The 18,664-nt window shown below is 37.3% G+C and overlaps 1 long non-coding RNA gene across 1 annotated transcript; it reads left to right on the top strand.

The window, feature by feature from the left end:
• Positions 1–12,089: 12,089 nt before the first annotated feature.
• On the top strand, positions 12,090–13,471 carry LOC143416603 (uncharacterized). The gene is made up of 2 exons (XR_013096989.1): positions 12,090–12,401; positions 12,828–13,471. It is a non-coding gene; the product is annotated as an uncharacterized LOC143416603 (long non-coding RNA).
• The last annotated feature ends 5,193 nt before the right edge of the window (positions 13,472–18,664 follow it).

Here is an 18,664-nt window from a genome sequence, read left to right on the forward strand (position 1 = left end):
TGAATTTCTGGCTTTAAAGGTTGAAGCACCAGTCAGTGCTCTGATTGCAGTTGTATACAGACCTCCAGACTACACTCTGAGGCCATTCCTGAAAAACCTGGTAAGCCTATTAGACTCATTGGAGATCATGGACTGTCATCCCATCATAGTTTGTGGTGATTTTAATGAGAATGTTTTATCCAGTGCAAACAAACCAATCCTGGAGCTGTTTGAGTCTAGGGGATACGCACAGGTCATCACTGCCCCTACCACAGAGAAGAACACACTGCTTGACCTAATTTTCATTTCTCAGTCAGATCGATGTCTCCATTCTGGAGTCATGAAGACCTACCATAGTTACCATGACCCAGTATACTGTGTATTGTCCTGTGATGATTCATGATCTAGATCTTTGAATACAGTAAGTAATTTCTATATTTTTGAATGACTTAAGAAAGTAGAGCGATATTTAAAAGTTGACGCTCTGCATTGCAGTATAATGGTTGAATTGTTTACATAAAATACAATTACATGAATTAAGTAATGATATCAGTAAAAGATGACAATTTTATTTATCACAGAAAATCTAAAATTCACTAACAGTAACCTATAAATGTCAGAAAAATCAAATATAGCAGTTTAAAATGAATAGTGTAGGCATATCCTCTCTGCAGCCAGGCTTCAACATCCTGCCAGGCTGCCCCAGTCTCACTGTGGCTGGGAGGGAGGGAGGGTGGACCAGAGGATTGCCTACACAACACATAAATGTTCAACAGCTTCTTCATTGTTTCTGAGAGAACAACAATGACTAAAGGTTGCTTTTTAAACAAACAAACAAACAAACAAACAAACAAACAAACAAACAAACAAACAAACAAACAAACAAACAAACCTAATTACAGCAATAATGACAGTTAAGCCACTTTATGTGTGCCTCTATTTTGAAATACTATTTACAAAAATGTTATTATTTTGGTTTGTTATAAACTTTAAACTTTTTCAAAAGTATACGATTATATTTTTGGACAAATCTTTCGATGAAACATACATTTTTATGAGCTTTTATCATGTTTCGGCCAGTGCAATCATCAGGGTGGGTCTGGGTTGATAACTGCACATTTCTGGCCAGAAATGTTTCAGCAGTGTTACATAAGTAGTACATATGTAACACTTGCTTTCTGTTACCAGCTGATACCCTACATTTGTATAGACATTGGATGGTGTGAGGTTGGGGAGTTGAGTGGGGGGGGGGGGGGGGGGGGTTTACGGTGGGAGCTGAGGGGGGGGGGGGTGTTAGGTTTCCTTTTTTCTTTTTTAAGAGAGACACAGTCCTCCTGTGTCTTCTCCAAGCTTCACATGTAAGATCCAACAGTGTGAAGCACATAGCAGCTAGAAACTGTAATGCCACAGATCAGAGAGGCTTCATCATCACCATCTTCATCGCCGTACGATCAGAGCGTGAGACTTCACATCTGGAGCACAGGAGACATTCTGTGATAAGTCCTCCTTCTAGCTTGTCCCACAAGCAGTCGGTGAGATTTACTCACAACAAAAAGGGTTAATGACATTATTTCCATGAAAACATGTATTCATTCTTTGTGAAGTGTTTAAATTGTGTTTTCACTTGACCTTAGGAGTGTTAGAGTGTATTGTAATGTCTGTACTCAGGTGTTTCCCTCTGTGATCCATCCCCATCAGAGCTGAGACACTCAGGACTGAACAGACTGCACAGTTTCTGTGACCGAGCCTCCAAAACACCTTCTTTGAAACCACTCATGATAGAAGGGCTTCATATTTGCAGCAGCACTACTACAGGTATTCAGTTTATTACAGGATGTGTTTGTTTCTTAGGACCAGCTCTGAGTGCACACTACCTAACATATACACCTTTCTGTTCATTACAAACCAACTACTCTGGATCATACGGCCAGTTGGCAGGAATGTTGCTGCAGGAAAACATCCCTGGAGATCACCATCATTGTCAGACTGACTGTGCCTCCTCTGTGCAGTGTCAAGATCCTCTCTAAATGAGTGTGTAAGTTAACATTTTCATTATTTTATTCCCTTTGACAAGACAAGTATCACTGATATTTACATTTACAACTACATATGTTCCCGTTTTCTGCTCTTCTTTTAAAGTCCTCACCTATCCTGCTTCTGTGCTGCTTGCCACACATCAAACACTGGCCGGATGACAGGGAGGATCCACTCTGAAGTCACTGGACGTGATGAGGATCATATGGGACTTCATAGTTTCACAGAAACATTGTGCTCTGTGATTACAGGTTTTAAATGGACATAATGACTGCCTCTCTCTGATCAACAGGCTAAAGGATTGTTTTCATTGTTAGTGCTCTGTACAATGTATGCTTATTTAATATTTCATCACAGAGCAAACCTTTATTTATTTAACATTTTTTTTATTTTGTTTTAATGTTGAATTAACTGTGGGGATTTTTTTAAGTGGGCACTTGGGATGTCATATGACCAGAAATGTGGTAACTGGAATTCAACAGTATGGAAGAAAAAATCTGCTGAGAACGAAACACATACAAAAACCCCCAAGAAAATTCAAATTCATTCCATGTAATCCAATCTAAAACATTTTAAACTGCTGAACAGCAACACAAACAGTGTTAAAAAACAGTGTTAACAGAATGATTATGATGATTTTGTACCAAAGTTTCAGGTCACATGGCACACCTAGTGTGTAGTGTGGGGTATCAGCTGGTAAGTATAGGTTTTTTCATATTTGTGTCCTTAGAGTTTAGATAGATAAAGCCTTGTGTATAATAATTAGTCATAACCACAACTCAAAGTCAGGGACTAACTAAATTTGGGACTTTGTGTCTGAGCCCAGGTTAAAACAATGTGTAAAAAAGCATTTAGTGGCATGGCTGAACGATGCTGTATTGATACTTATTTATCCATGTTCACAAAAAGGACTAATGTGTTTATTTGATTATTTGCATGTGTTAAACTGTGTCACCACCTTAGGCTTTCATTTGAGTTTACTCACAAATCTCTATACAGTTCTCTTTTACCACTGTGTGGACTCTGTTTACATTAAAACATAAAAAAGAATGAGTAATAAAAAGATGTGTAGACAGATCAGAAGATTAAGTAGACCGATAGAAAAAGCTGTTCAGCCATGTTCTAAGAAACCAACACAATTTAAAGGTTCAGGATTGTGGTTTTAAAAGTTGAATTTTCATGTATTTCATATGTTGCTCATTATTTTTTATTTAGTTATTTAATTTAGTTATTTTTCTTTATTCTACCAGTCCTTTTCAGAAAGAAGCTGTAAAATATGACTTAAGATTTTTATGTTATTTTCTATGACATACAAAACAAATTGATGTATGTAATACTATTAAACATGATATACACATGTGTATATGTCTGAAAAACATCATGCTGTATATTAAAGTTTGTATTTTCTGCAGAATGTTTGTTCATCTTTTAAGTTCATTTCAATTAGAAGAATATGAACTTTTAATATTCATTCAGAGGTTTTCTGACTCTAAATTTTCTTTTGTCATTACTCATCTTTTTATTATTTACATTTTAAACATGCTTAGCTTTTTCCAACTTCTTCTGTGTGAACATCAGCTTTCAAAAGTTCTGCACTTTTATTTTCAGGTTAAAAATTCTGTATTTTCCAGCTCATTCAGATTTTTAACTTAACATTCAGCAATTAATTCATTTCAGTGCATACATTCAGATTCAAGCATTCACACTGCAGTTTCTTCAGAAAATGCACTTTCTAGTTATTAGTGTGAATGCTTGAAAAGCATTCACAGTATTGTTATTCTAATCTTTATTATTATTAGTGTGAATGCTTGAAAAGCATTCACAGTATTGTTATTCGAATCTTTATTATTATTATTCTATTTTATTATTATCTATTCCGTACGTTTTTTGAAAGCCTACTCCTTCAAAACCGTTCAACTTAGAAAAACCATTCAAACACCGTTAGATTCCTATTCTTTTGGACAACATTGCTTCTATTTTTCTCATTTTTAACATTTATATTTTTAATTTTATTCAACTTTTTTCAACAAAAATTTATAATGTATTTCAATGGGGAGACCCTTCAAATTCTCATTCAAATTCCTCCTCTTTAAACTGTATCTACTTCCACATACATTGACATAGAGCCACCATTCAAACTTTAAAACGAAGACAAGACATTCAACTATTCAACTTGTATTTATCTTTTCAATATCTATTATACTTTTTCTTCAGTTCCAGTTTAAGTTTCATGATGTTTTTTCACCCGTTTCAGAGTTTATAATGGGTGTGTATGGGACGGAATGTTGGGGCTAGAGTGAGGCAGCTCAACTGCTAGAGTGAGAGGAGCAAAAAAATTAATCTTAAAATCTTTTTTAAAACTGCTGCTGTGTCCGCAGCGTTTGCTCTACAGGTATGATTTTACCCTCAAAACGTAGCCATCGCTGTCCTCTTTCATCCAATGTGTTTACTATTGTCCTAGGTGTTATGGTTCTTTCGTAAATGTCACCAATGCACAGCCTCCTCCCTCCAACTCTTCCATAGACTCTAATGTTAAAATGGCTCAGAAGGTTCGTTTGAAAATCAGAAGAGCATGGTGTCTTTACACTGTCACCACGTCCATATAATAAACTCCACAGGCATGAAAACTGAGAATTAGGTAGACTAGACATTGCTGTCACTCACGGTGAAAGAATTTTGTCAATACGACTTTTACTTTTCATTTGGGAACGATTTGTTTCGGCCTGACTTTTCTGTTCATTTTAAGCAGCAAAAGTGAGGCGCATGTCTGTGTACGTGTGTATGGAGCCATTGGGTGCGGTCACTATAGCAACCAGGCTCACACCTGCCTGCTTAACGAGCTCTGCCTGCCACTGTACCAAGATTCATCTTAAGCACTTCTCTTTCAACTGCTGCTGTGTCCACAGTGTTACAGCCATCATTTTACCCTCAAATTGTCGCCATTATTGTTCTCTTTCCAACACCGTATCTTTCAAAGCTCAGGCATTTAAACTTTTTAAACTGTGTGGATCAAAGTGGAGGGATCACATTTGAGTCATTCAGTGATTCAAAGAATATGACCTTTTAATATTCATTCAGATGTTTTCTGACTCTAAATGTTCTTTTCTCATTTCTTAGGGTTTTCTAATTTACATTTAAAACATTTTCAGTTTTTTTCCAACTCCTTCTTCTGTGTAACGTTCAGCTTTTAGCAGTTCAGCACTTTTGTTTTCAGGTTCAATTCGTTTTTTTTTTTGTTTTGTTTTTTTAATCTCATTCAATATTTTTAACTCAAAATTCAGCAATTAATTCATTTCAGTGCATACATTCAGATTCAAGCATTCACACTGCAGTTTCTTCAGAAAATGCACTTTCTAGTTATTATTATATTTTATTCTGTATTCCGTACGTTTTTTGTAATCCTACTCCTTCAAAACCGTTCAACTTAGAAAAACCATTCAAACACCGTTAGATTCCTATTCTTTTGGACAACACTGCTTCTATTTTTCATATTTTTAACATTTATATTTTTAATTTTATTCAACTTTATTCAACAAAAATTTATAATGTATTTCAATGGGGAGACCCTTCAAATCCTCATTCAACTTACTCATTTTTAAACTCTTACTACTTCCGCATACATTGACATAGAGCCACCATTCAAACTTTAAAACGAAGACAAGACATTCAACTATTCAACTTGTATTTATCTTTTCAATATCTATTATACTTTTTCTTCAGTTCCAGTTTAAGTTTCATGATGTTTTTTCAGCCGTTTCAGAGTTTATAATGGGTGTGTATGGGACGGAATGTTGGGGCTAGAGTGAGACAGCTCAACTGCTAGAGTGAGAGGAGCAAAAAAATTAATCTTAAAATCTTTTTTAAAACTGCTGCTGTGTCCGCAGCGTTTGCTCTACAGGTATGATTTTACCCTCAAAACGTAGCCATGGCTGTCCTCTTTCATCCAATGTGTTTACTATTGTACTAGGTGTTATGGTTCTTTCATAAATGTCACCAATGCACAGCCTCCTCCCTCCAACTCTTCCATAGACTCTAATGTTAAAATGGCTCAGAAGGTTCGTTTGAAAATCAGAAGAGCATGGTGTCTTTCCACTGTCACCACGTCCATATAATAAGCTCCACAGGCATGAAAACTGAGAATTAGGTAGACTAGACATTGCTGTCGCTCACGGTGAAAGAATTTTGTCAATACGACTTTTACTTTTCATTTGGGAGCGATTTGTTTCGGCCTGACTTTTCTGTTCATTTTAAGCAGCAAAAGTGAGGCGCATGTCTGTGTACGTGTGTATGGAGCCATTGGGTGCGGTCACTATAGCAACCAGGCTCACACCTGCCTGCTTAACGAGCTCTGCCTGCCACTGTACCAAGATTCATCTTAAGCACTTCTCTTTCAACTGCTGCTGTGTCCACAGTGTTACAGCCATCATTTTACCCTCAAATTGTCGCCATTATTGTTCTCTTTCCAACACCGTATCTTTCAAAGCTCAGGCATTTAAACTTTTTAAACTGTGTGGATCAAAGTGGAGGGATCACATTTTAGTCATTCAGTGATTCAAAGTATATAAGATTTTAATATTCATTCAGATGTTTTCTGACTCTAAATGTTCTTTTCTCATTTCTTAGGGTTTTCTAATTTACATTTAAAACATTTTCAGTTTTTTTCCAACTTCTTCTTCTGTGTAACCTTCAGCTTTTAGCAGTTCAGCACCTTTGTTTTCAGGTTAAATTCGGGGGTTTTTTTTTTTTTTTTTTTATCTCATTCAATATTTTTAACTCAAAATTCAGCAATTAATTCATTTCAGTGCATACATTCAGATTCAAGCATTCACACTGCAGTTTCTTCAGAAAATGCACTTTCTAGTTATATTTTATTCTGTATTCCGTACGTTTTTTGTACTCCTACTCCTTCAAAACCGTTCAACTTAGAAAAACCATTCAAACACCATTAGATTCCTCTTCTTTTGGACATGACTGCTTCTATTTTTCATATTTTTAACATTTATATTTTTAATTTTATTCAACTTTATTCAAAAAAAATTTCCCAAAATTTCCCATGTATTTCAATGGGGAGACCCTTCAAATTCTCATTCAACTTATTCATTTTTAAACTCTTACTACTTCCACATACATTGACATAGAGCCACCATTCAAACTTTAAAACGAAGACAAGACATTCAACTATTCAACTTGTATTTATCTTTTCAATATCTATTATACTTTTTCTTCAGTTCCAGTTTAAGTTTCATGATGTTTTTTCACCCGTTTCAGAGTTTATAATGGGTGTGTATGGGACGGAATGTTGGGGCTAGAGTGAGGCAGCTCAACTGCTAGAGTGAGAGGAGCAAAAAAATTAATCTTAAAATCTTTTTTAAAACTGCTGCTGTGTCCGCAGCGTTTGCTCTACAGGTATGATTTTACCCTCAAAACGTAGCCATGGCTGTCCTCTTTCATCCAATGTGTTTACTATTGTCCTAGGTGTTATGGTTCTTTCATAAATGTCACCAATGCACAGCCTCCTCCCTCCAACTCTTCCATAGACTCTAATGTTAAAATGGCTCAGAAGGTTCGTTTGAAAATCAGAAGAGCATGGTGTCTTTACACTGTCACCACGTCCATATAATAAGCTCCACAGGCATGAAAACTGAGAATTAGGTAGACTAGACACGGCTGTCGCTCACGGTGAAAGAATTTTGTCAATACGACATGTACTTTTCATTTGGGAACGATTTGTTTCGGCCTGACTTTTCTGTTCATTTTAAGCAGCAAAAGTGAGGTGCATGTCTGTGTCGTGTGTATGGAGCCATTGGGTGCGGTCACTATAGCAACCAGGCTCACACCTGCCTGCTTAACGAGCTCTGCCTGCCACTCTGCCAAGATTCATCTTAAACACTTCTCTTTCAACTGCTGCTGTGTCCACAGTGTTAAAGCCATCATTTTACCCTCAAAACGTCGCCATCGTTGTTCTCTTTCCAACATCTTGTCTTTCAAAGCTCAGACATTTAAACTTTTTAAACTGTGTGGATCAAAGTGGAGGGATCACATTTTCTTCATTCAGTGATTCAAAGAATATGAACTTTTAATATTCATTCAGATGTTTTCTGACTCTAAATGTTCTTTTCTCATTTCTTAGGGTTTTCTAATTTACATTTAAAACATTTTCAGCTTTTTTCCAACTTCTGCTTCTGTGTAACCTTCAGCTTTTAGCAGTTCAGCACCTTTGTTTTCAGGTTAAATTTGGTTGTTTTTTTTTGTTTTTTTTTTAAATTTCATTCAATATTTTTAACTCAAAATTCAGCAATTAATTCATTTCAGTGCATACATTCAGATTCAAGCATTCACACTGCAGTTTCTTCAGAAAATGCACTTTCTAGTTATTATTAGTGTGAATGCTTGAAAAGCATTCACAGTATTGTTCTTCGAATCTTTATTCTATTTTATTATTATCTATTCCGTACGTTTTTTGTAATCTATCTCCTTCAAAACCGTTCAACTTAGAAAAACCATTCAAACACCATTAGATTCCTATTCTTTTGGACATGACTGCTTCTACTTTTCTCATTTTTAACATTTATATTTTTAATTTTATTCAACTTTATTCAACAAAAATTTCCCATGTATTTCAATGGGGAGACCCTTCAAATTCTCATTCAACTTACTCATTTTTAAACTCCTACTACTTCCACATACGTTGACATAGAGCCACCATTCAAACTTTAAAACGAAGACAAGACATTCAACTATTCAACTTGTATTTATCTTTTCAATATCTATTATACTTTTTCTTCAGTTCCAGTTTAAGTTTCATGATGTTTTTTCACCCGTTTCAGAGTTTATAATGGGTGTGTATGGGACGGAATGTTGGGGCTAGAGTGAGGCAGCTCAACTGCTAGAGTGAGAGGAGCAAAAAAATTAATCTTAAAATCTTTTTTAAAACTGCTGCTGTGTCCGCAGCGTTTGCTCTACAGGTATGATTTTACCCTCAAAACGTAGCCATCGCTGTCCTCTTTCATCCAATGTGTTTACTATTGTCCTAGGTGTTATGGTTCTTTCATAAATGTCACCAATGCACAGCCTCCTCCCTCCAACTGTTCCATAGACTCTAATGTTAAAATGGCTCAGAAGGTTCGTTTGAAAATCAGAAGAGCATGGTGTCTTTCCACTGTCACCACGTCCATATAATAAACTCCACAGACATGAAAACTGAGAATTTGGTAGACTAGACATTGCTGTCGCTCACGGTGAAAGAATTTTGTCAATACGACTTTTACTTTTCATTTGGGAACGATTTGTTTCGGCCTGACTTTTCTGTTCATTTTAAGCAGCAAAAGTGAGGTGCATGTCTGTGTGCGTGTGTATGGAGCCATTGGGTGCGGTCACTATAGCAACCAGGCTCACACCTGCCTGCTTAACGAGCTCTCTCTGCCACTCTGCCAAAATTCATCTTAAACACTTCTCTTTCAACTGCTGCTGTGTCCACAGTGTTAAAGCCATCATTTTACCCTCAAAACGTCGCCATCGTTGTTCTTTTTCCAACATCTTGTCTTTCAAAGCTCAGAGATGTAAACTTTTTAAACTGTGTGGGTCCAAGTGGAGGGATCACATTTTAGTCATTCAGTGATTCAAAGAATATGACCTTTTAATATTCTTTCAGATGTTTTCTGACTCTAAATGTTCTTTTCTCATTTCTTAGGTTTTTCTAATTTACAATTAAAACATTTTCAGCTTTTTTCCAACTTCTTCTGTGTAACCTTCAGCTTTTAGCAGTTCAGCACTGTTGTTTTCAGGTTAAATTCAGGTTGTTTTTTTTTTTTTTTATCTCATTCAAAATTTTTAACTCAAAATTCAGCAATTAATTCATTTCAGTCCATACATTCAGATTCAAGCATTCACACTGCAGTTTCTTCAGAAAATGCACTTTCTAGTTAGTGTGAATGCTTGAAAAGCATTCACAGTATTGTTCTTCTAATCTTTATTAGTGTGAATGCTTGAAAAGCATTCACAGTATTGTTCTTCTAATCTTTATTATTATTATTATTATTATTATTATTATATTTTATTCTGTATTCCGTACGTTTTTTGTAATCCTACTCCTTCAAAACCGTTCAACTTAGAAAAACCATTCAAACACCATTAGATTCCTATTCTTTTGGACAACACTGATTCTATTTTTCATATTTTTAACATTTATATTTTTAATTTTATTCAACTTTATTCAACAAAAATTTCCCATGTATTTCAATGGGGAGACCCTTCAAATCCTCATTCAACTTACTCATTTTTAAACTCTTACTACTTCAACATACGTTCACATAGAGCCACCATTCAAACTTTAAAACGAAGACAAGACATTCAACTATTCAACTTGTATTTATCTTTTCAATATCTATTATACTTTTTCTTCAGTTCCAGTTTAAGTTTCATGATGTTTTTTCACCCGTTTCAGAGTTTATAATGGGTGTGTATGGGACGGAATGTTGGGGCTAGAGTGAGAGAGCTCAACTGCTAGAGTGAGAGGAGCAAAAAAATTTATCTTAAAATCTTTTTTAAAACTGCTGCTGTGTCCGCAGCGTTTGCTCTACAGGTATGATTTTACCCTCAAAACGTAGCCATCGCTGTCCTCTTTCATCCAATGTGTTTACTATTGTCCTAGGTGTTATGGTTCTTTCATAAATGTCACCAATGCGCAGCCTCCTCCCTCCAACTCTTCCATAGACTCTAATGTTAAAATGGCTCAGAAGGTTCGTTTGAAAATCAGAAGAGCATGGTGTCTTTACACTGTCACCACGTCCATATAATAAACTCCACAGGCATGAAAACTGAGAATTCAGTAGACTAGAAGCTGCTGTCGCTCACGGTGAAAGAATTTCGTCAATACGACTTGTACTTTTCATATGGGAACGATTTGTTTCGGCCTGACTTTTCTGTTCATTTTAAGCAGCAAAAGTGAGGTGCATGTCTGTGCAGGCTCACACCTGCCTGCTTAACGAGCTCTCTCTCACTCTACCAAGGTTAAACCTAAAAATGTTAGATTGTAGTAAGATTAACTTTTTCAAAAGTACAATAAGACAGATTTGACAGGGTTTTGCCACAGATTAATTAGTATATGCCAACTAAGTAGAGCATTGTGATTGGCACAAAGGTTTTTCAGATCTGGGCAGTTGGAGTCAGTTGATGACTTCAAAATCATCCTTTCTGACTGGATAATTAAAGCTCTCAGCATCTATCGGTCTGTAGTTAATTTCCCCACCTTTTAACTAACGTTTAACTAACCTAATCTCATTTAATGTCTCTGTTTATAGTCTGTATAGTTTATCTCCCCACGAATACACTCAAAGTAGTCTTAAAATAAAACCCACAAAACAGTTCAAGATTTAATACTTTTTATTTGCTCATTTAATGCCAGTTGCCCTGTTTTTCTGTATGTCACTCATTCGCTTATACTTGGGCAAAAAGGACCAATTTTTACACTAGTATAGTGTATTTTTTCCCTCTATCTCTCTATGTCTGTCACACACAGAGACCAACACACAGACATGTATATGCTCATTATTGCCGTTCAAACTGATGGTCAAATTTCCAAGCACCACCTGAATGCCTCATCTGTTTTTAACCTATCACTGGACCAACTGTCGTCATTCCGCTTTGCTCTCTGCTGTGGTAAGTACAGTACACTCAGTACTGCAGTGTTTTATTTTTATGATGGAAAAAATACATGTTTGACATTTAAACTCACATATCAAGTCCAACAGAGTTAAAAACAATTCAAAGAAGAAAGAAAGAAAAAAGAATAACCTTCGCTATCATTTATATACGTTTATTACGTTTTGCTGTTAGCAGCAGTGCTAATGCTAGCTTCAATGCTAATGCTAGCAACAATGCTAACGCTAGCTATAGTGCTAACACTAGCCTTAGCAGTTGTTAACTGACAAAAATAATATTCCTGTGATATTTCTTGCTGGTCAGTGAGACAAAAGTAAGAAATTAGCTTTATTATTGCCATTGTGGCTCAGTTTTAACAGTAAGAGCATTGCTAACGCTAGCTGCAATGCTAACGCTAGCTGCAATGCTAACGCTAGCTGCAATGCTAACACTAACTGAAGTGCTAATGCTAGCCGGAATGCTAGCGCTAGCAGCAATGCTAAGGCTAGTAACAGTCTAACAGTAGCCTTACATAAGTGGCAATACTTCAGTTAACTAGTTTGAATTGTAAAATGACTGCTGTATCAGTTGGTGTGCTATATTACTCTATAATTACCCTGCTGACTAGAAGTTCAGTGTATCATGTCGTGTGGGCTTTGTATTTCTGTTAGTCTGATAACACTGTACAGACAACTAACGTATTATTTCTCGTTTCTTTCAGGAACCTGACTGACACTGTGCTTTGCCTGGTAGGTGTGCACATACTGTAAGAGAAGTAGACCAAAATAAAAAAATTATATGACTAATATAAGCTGTAAAGTGATGGGTTCAAACTTTGTGCTAGACCTTTTAAACACAATTTTATAATAAATACACATAAGTGCAGCTTAACAATTGGGCTAAAATATTTTTTTCGTACATTTTTGTAGTCACACTACATGTGATTAATTAATGATTCACTCAATCATATTTGTATTTAAAAATATTATTGCTGAATTTAATTAAATATTTATTCTTTTAAAAAGTGCCCAATTATGCAACTTTTTGCACATGGCAGCCGACAACAGTTTAGCTTGAATATTTGTTTTGTCCTTTTGCAGTAGTCACATTTAGTTCATACAATTACCATGTGATATAATTTTAATAAATTTTTTTTTTTCTTGTTTTTTGTTCAGAGTGTGTAGAAGAAGAAGAAGAACAAGGACCAGATCTCCAGTCTTCTCTCTCACATCCCAACCCCCCAACCCCTCTATCCTCTGTCCTGCTCCACCTATTGTCTCTGCCTTCTTTCCATCTGTATTTCACTCTGTGGTTTGTGAGAAATTTTGCCAAACCAACAATCCTTTTGCGGTTTGATTTAAAGCCGTGTCTCTCCTGCTCTGTCTGTTCTCTCTGCTAAATTTTCTCTCTACCTGTTTTTCACTCTTGGCTTGCTGCTGAAAAACGCCAAGCCAACAAAGCAATAAAGAGTGCATATTTTGCCTCAACCTATGAACAAACTGAACAAACAAAGAAAAATCTGCGGTTTGATTTAAAGCCGTGTCTCTCCTGCTCTGTCTGTTCTCACTGCTAAATTTTCTCTCTACCTGTTTTTCACTCTTGGCTTGCTGCTGAAAAACGCCAAGCCATTAAAGCAATAAAGAGTGCATATATTGCCTCTACCTGAGAACAAACTGAACAAACAAAGAAAACTAATTCACGGTTTGATTGTGATTTCCCAGCCGTGTCTCTCCTGCTCTGCCTGTTCTCTCTTCTAAATTTTCTCTCTACCTGTTTTTCACTCTTGGCTTGCTGCTGAAAAATGCCAAGCCAATAAAGAGAGTGCATAATATTCTCTCAACTGAAGAACAAACTGTCAAACGAAAGACAACTGTTTAAGACAAATAAAAACAAAGACAACATCTCCTGGTGTGTGCCACTCTTATCTTGTGAACATATTTTCTAAAGACTAAGAAACACTTGCAGGTGTGTGAAAATGCCAAGGAAGCAGAAAAAGTCACAAGCTGCAAAACAACGCTGGAAGAAGTTTCATGAGTTTCACAAAGTACCAACATGTGAACAAGCTGAGTTTGATTTTCCTCAGAGCTCTGCAGAAGACAGTGTGTCTACAAAGACCAATTCTGACAGTGTCAAACAGGCAGGTCAACATGTTCCTGCACATGTACAACAGGTATCTTATGCTGATGCTGTAAAGAGTGGACTGCAGCATAAAGTTAATGAACAACATGAGGTGTCAAGTGCCCCACAGGTGGGTTATGCTGACTTTTTGAAAAGAGGCTGTCACAGTGATGTGGCAGGACCATCTCATGCAGAAAGAGTGAACCTTGAAAACCAGCCCTCTATTACACTTGTCTGTGCATCTCACAGCCAGGCACATCCTAAATATGGAGACTCCAGAAACAAGCAGTGCACATGCAACTCACTCACATTTCTTGCATTCCTTCATGAGAATGAAAACATGACTACAGCTGACCTTAATCTGGTCTTGGATAAAGGTGATGTGATGTACAAAGAGGCCAAGAAAAGATTTCCTAAAAATATTCATTTGGCAACCGATGAGCTGCCAGACAAAGTTGATGCTCGCTGGTCTGTGTATGATGTCGACATGACACAGCCTTCCCGGTATGGGACATTTGAAGAACCTCCAGAGGAGGCAGTAGATACCTTTCTCAGCTTAGAAGCAGGACTGAGCTGCCTGTTGTCAGATGTGCAGTATGCCTTATTGATTATGAGTGGATTGTGTATCGCAGTGTTCAGATCCACATCAGGCAAATATGGTTTCTTTGATCCACACTCCAGAACACCCAGTGGTCTTCCTCTATTACTACAGTCACGTAATCGTGGTACAGCAGTGATGCTGAAATTCACACTCCTCAGTGACATGATTAAGAGGATCCAAGATTCTTATGAAATGATGGAGATATCACCCTCTTGTAACTATGAACTGAAGCCTGTGCAGTTCTACAGTATGAACACAGTCAACCTGAGTGATACTATCACAGACACAGTCTGCAGACCAACAGCTGCCACTGCTGTGGCACCTACTCACTCTGATACAACTGTTGATGAAGCAAACTCCTCTTCTCCAAGGAGAAACACAACGACTGATCTGACTGAGAACATCTTTTGTCAAATGTCCATTTGTACGCCACCGGTGAAACAAAAAGAAGTTCACGTGACTCAGTTCACATCATATGAAGATCAGAATGAACCTCCTAATATACCAACTGAAGAACTATGCAGTGAATTAAGTTTCCTTCCATCAAGGGATGCTTTTTTATGTCAATCAAATGCTGCAATAACAAATGTTGCTTCCTGTGATCTTTCTGATATAGTTTTACAAAAACTGAAAAAAGTTAATAAACAACAAAGGCACAAAATGAAAAGAAGATTAATGGCATCAGTGAAACCCAGAAATCAGAGAAAAGAAAACCAAAAAAGGAAAGAACGACAAAAGTATGCTTCAAACAAAGAGTACAAAGAAAAGAAAAAGTCTTGCACAAGCGAGGCATATAAAAACAATCCTGAAGTCAGACAGAAAAAACAACAGTATATGAAAAGACGTTATTGTGAGAATGATGAATTGAGACAGAAACAACAGAGATATATTAGAAGACGTTACTGTGAAAATGATGAATTCAGAAAGAAACAAAAACAATATGTTAAAAAACGTTTTTCTGAGAATGCTACAGTTAGAAAGAAACAACAACAATATATTAAAAGACGCTACTGTGAGAACGATGAATTCAGAAAGAAACAACAACAATATATTAAAAGACGCTACTGTGAGAACGATGAATTCAGAAAGAAACAACAACAATATATTAAAAGACGCTACTGTGAGAACGATGAATTCAGAAAGAAACAACAACAATATATTAAAAGGCGCTACTGTGAGAACGATGAATTCAGAAAGAAACAACAACAATATATTAAAAGACGCTACTGTGAGAACGATGAATTCAGAAAGAAACAACAACAATATATTAAAAGACGCTACTGTGAGAACGATGAATTCAGAAAGAAACAACAACAATATATTAAAAGACGCTACTGTGAGAACGATGAATTCAGAAAGAAACAACAACAATATATTAAAAGACGCTACTGTGACAATGCTGAATTTAGACAAAAACAAAAAAACTATATAACTAAAAGGTATCAAGAAAACCCTGAATTCAGAGAGAGACAGAGATCTCGAGTGACTCAGCGTTATGCACGTGACAATGCATTCAGAGTAAGACACAGACAACTAATGAAACAACTAATGCGAGACAGGTATCAAAGTAATCTTGCATTCAGGATTATGCACAACATGAGATGTGCAATGAAAATAAAAAGGAAATACAGATGGGTGAACAGACAAACCCAAGAGAGTGACAACAGTGTGATCAACGAGGCCATATCTGTGTTCAAATCACAAATCAAAGCTGGACCATCATACCCATGTACTGTATGCTTCAAGGCTTCATTTCCAAACCAAGTGCGACCCTGCACAAGGTCAAAGTATGTCAAAAACCCACATGTGGTTGCAACATGTTTGACAGGAAAGTTTGTTCATGTTTGTGATGAAAACTGCAGAAATGAGCAGTGCAAAGTGCCTGATGAGAGAAAGAGAGAGTGGATATGTCACACCTGCCACGATCATCTTAAAAATGGATCCATGCCAGCACTTGCTGTTGCCAATAAGTTGGATCTTGCTGATATTCCAGCTGAACTTTCTGATCTCAACATACTGGAGAGACATCTCATAGCCAAGTGCATACCATTTGCCAAGATCATTCCTCTTCCCAAAGGCAGACAAAGAGCAATTAGAGGAAATGTGGTCTGTGTCCCATCAGAGGTACAGGAAACTGTTGAAACACTACCTCGATTGAGAATTAATTCTCAGGTCATGAGAATAAAATTGAAGAGACGCTTGTCTTACAAAGGTCATCAGCTGTTTCAGACTGTAAGCTGGTCTAAACTTGTGCAAGCACTGCATAAACTCAAGCAGATTCATCCACAGTATAAGGATGTGAGCATCAGAGATGATGCTGAGCTGTGTGATCCAACTCTTCCTGATGAAGATGATGAGGATGATGATGATGAAAACATGAATGAGGACGATTATGATGAGGCTGATTTAATGGAAATTGACAGCTGTGAGAAAAATGCACTGAGTGAAGCACAAAATATAAATGAACAGGACATTGACATGTTACCCTGTGATGGTGAACAATCGCATGAACAGATGAGAGATGATTCAGAGCAAGCAGATGGACTGACTAATGGTGGTTTTGCACTCGAGTCCTGTTTGCAGCCCCCTGATGTGGCTGAGGAGATATTATGTTTCAGTGAAGGAATCTACTCTGTTGCTCCTGCAGAGAGAAACAATCCAATAAGTTTTTTCAAAACACCTAAACTGGAGGCCATGGCCTTCCCTGTGCAGTTTCCTACAGGCCAAAACACACTTGATGAAAGAAGGCTGATCAAAGTATCCCCCAGTGGGTATTTCAAATCAAGACTTTTCTGCATTGATGATCGTTTTGCCAAAGACACAAACTATTTATTCTTTGCACAGTTTGTGACTGAAATACACTTGGCTACATCCAGCATGACAGTACAGTTAAGGAAGGCAAAGCCTCTGACCAGAGATGGTAGAAAAATAACCTCAGGCATGTTACAAGATAAACATGAGGTGGAGAAACTGGTGCGAAATAAAGATGCAGTGAGATTCATGCAGCCTCTGAGAGGAACCCCAGCCTATTGGGAGAAAACAACAAGAGATCTTTTTGCCATGATCAGACAGTTGGGAACTCCCACGTTCTTTTGCACATTTTCAGCTGCTGAAATGCGCTGGCCTGAAGTGATCGAGGCAATAACAAGGCAGCAAGGTGAACAAGTGAATTTTGAAGGACTCGACTGGTCAGCAAAGTGTGACATCCTGAGAAGCAATCCTGTCACAACAATGCGCATGTTTGACAAGAGAGTTGAAGCATTATTCAGAGATTTACTCTTATCTCCCGCAGAGCCACTTGGCAAAGTCATTGACTACTTTTACAGAGTTGAGTTTCAGCACAGAGGAAGCCCACACATACACTGCCTCCTGTGGGTAGAAGGTGCTCCTGTGTTTGAGGAGGATGATGAGCAAACTGTTCTTGATTTTATAAACAAATACATCACAGCTCAGCTGCCTGATCCACATAAACAACCTGAACTGTACAAAAAAGTAACAGAAGTGCAAAAACACAGTAAGAACCACACAAAGACGTGCTTTAGGAGTTTAAGCTCCGGGTGCCGTTTTGGTTTTCCCAAACCACCCTGCAATGAGACAATGATCACAAGACCCAGTGAGGATGATGCACTGGAAGTAGAAACGGCAAAGAACAAGCTCAGACCACTGAACCAGCTGCTGAATGAACCTGAAACTGCTTCCATGAGTTTAGAGCAGCTCTTGGAAAGATGCAAGTTGACACATGCAGAATATGAGAGATACCTGAATAAAATGAACATGAGGAGTACGATCATACTAAAGCGTGATCCAAAAGACTCTTGGATAAACGGCTATAATCCACATCTGCTTGAAGCCTGGAACAGTAATATCGACATAAGCTTTGTTTTAGATGCTTTTGGTGCTGCAAATTATTTAATGAAATATATATCAAAAAAAGAGGGCGGGCTATCTGAGTACCTGAAAACTGTCATTGAGAACTCCAATAAGGACAGTGTAAATGAGTGCGATGAAATGAGAGCCGTCATGCAGGCATATTCAAAGAAGCGAGAGATCAGTGCACAGGAGTGTGTTGCTCGTGCATGTGGTCTTCACATGAAGCAATGTTCACGTGCTGTAATATTCATTCCAACTGATGATAATCCTGTGAAAATGAGTCGTCCCCTGTCAGTTCTGGACAACACAACACCTGAGTCTTCCAATGTTTGGATGACATCTTTGAATGACAAATACAAAGCCAGACCTGAAACACCAGAGTATGAGGAGATGTGCATGGCAGACTTTGCTGCTACTTGCAGG

Source organism: Maylandia zebra, linkage group LG3 (assembly GCF_041146795.1).
Source record: "Maylandia zebra isolate NMK-2024a linkage group LG3, Mzebra_GT3a, whole genome shotgun sequence".
NCBI classification, from domain to species: domain Eukaryota; kingdom Metazoa; phylum Chordata; class Actinopteri; order Cichliformes; family Cichlidae; genus Maylandia; species Maylandia zebra.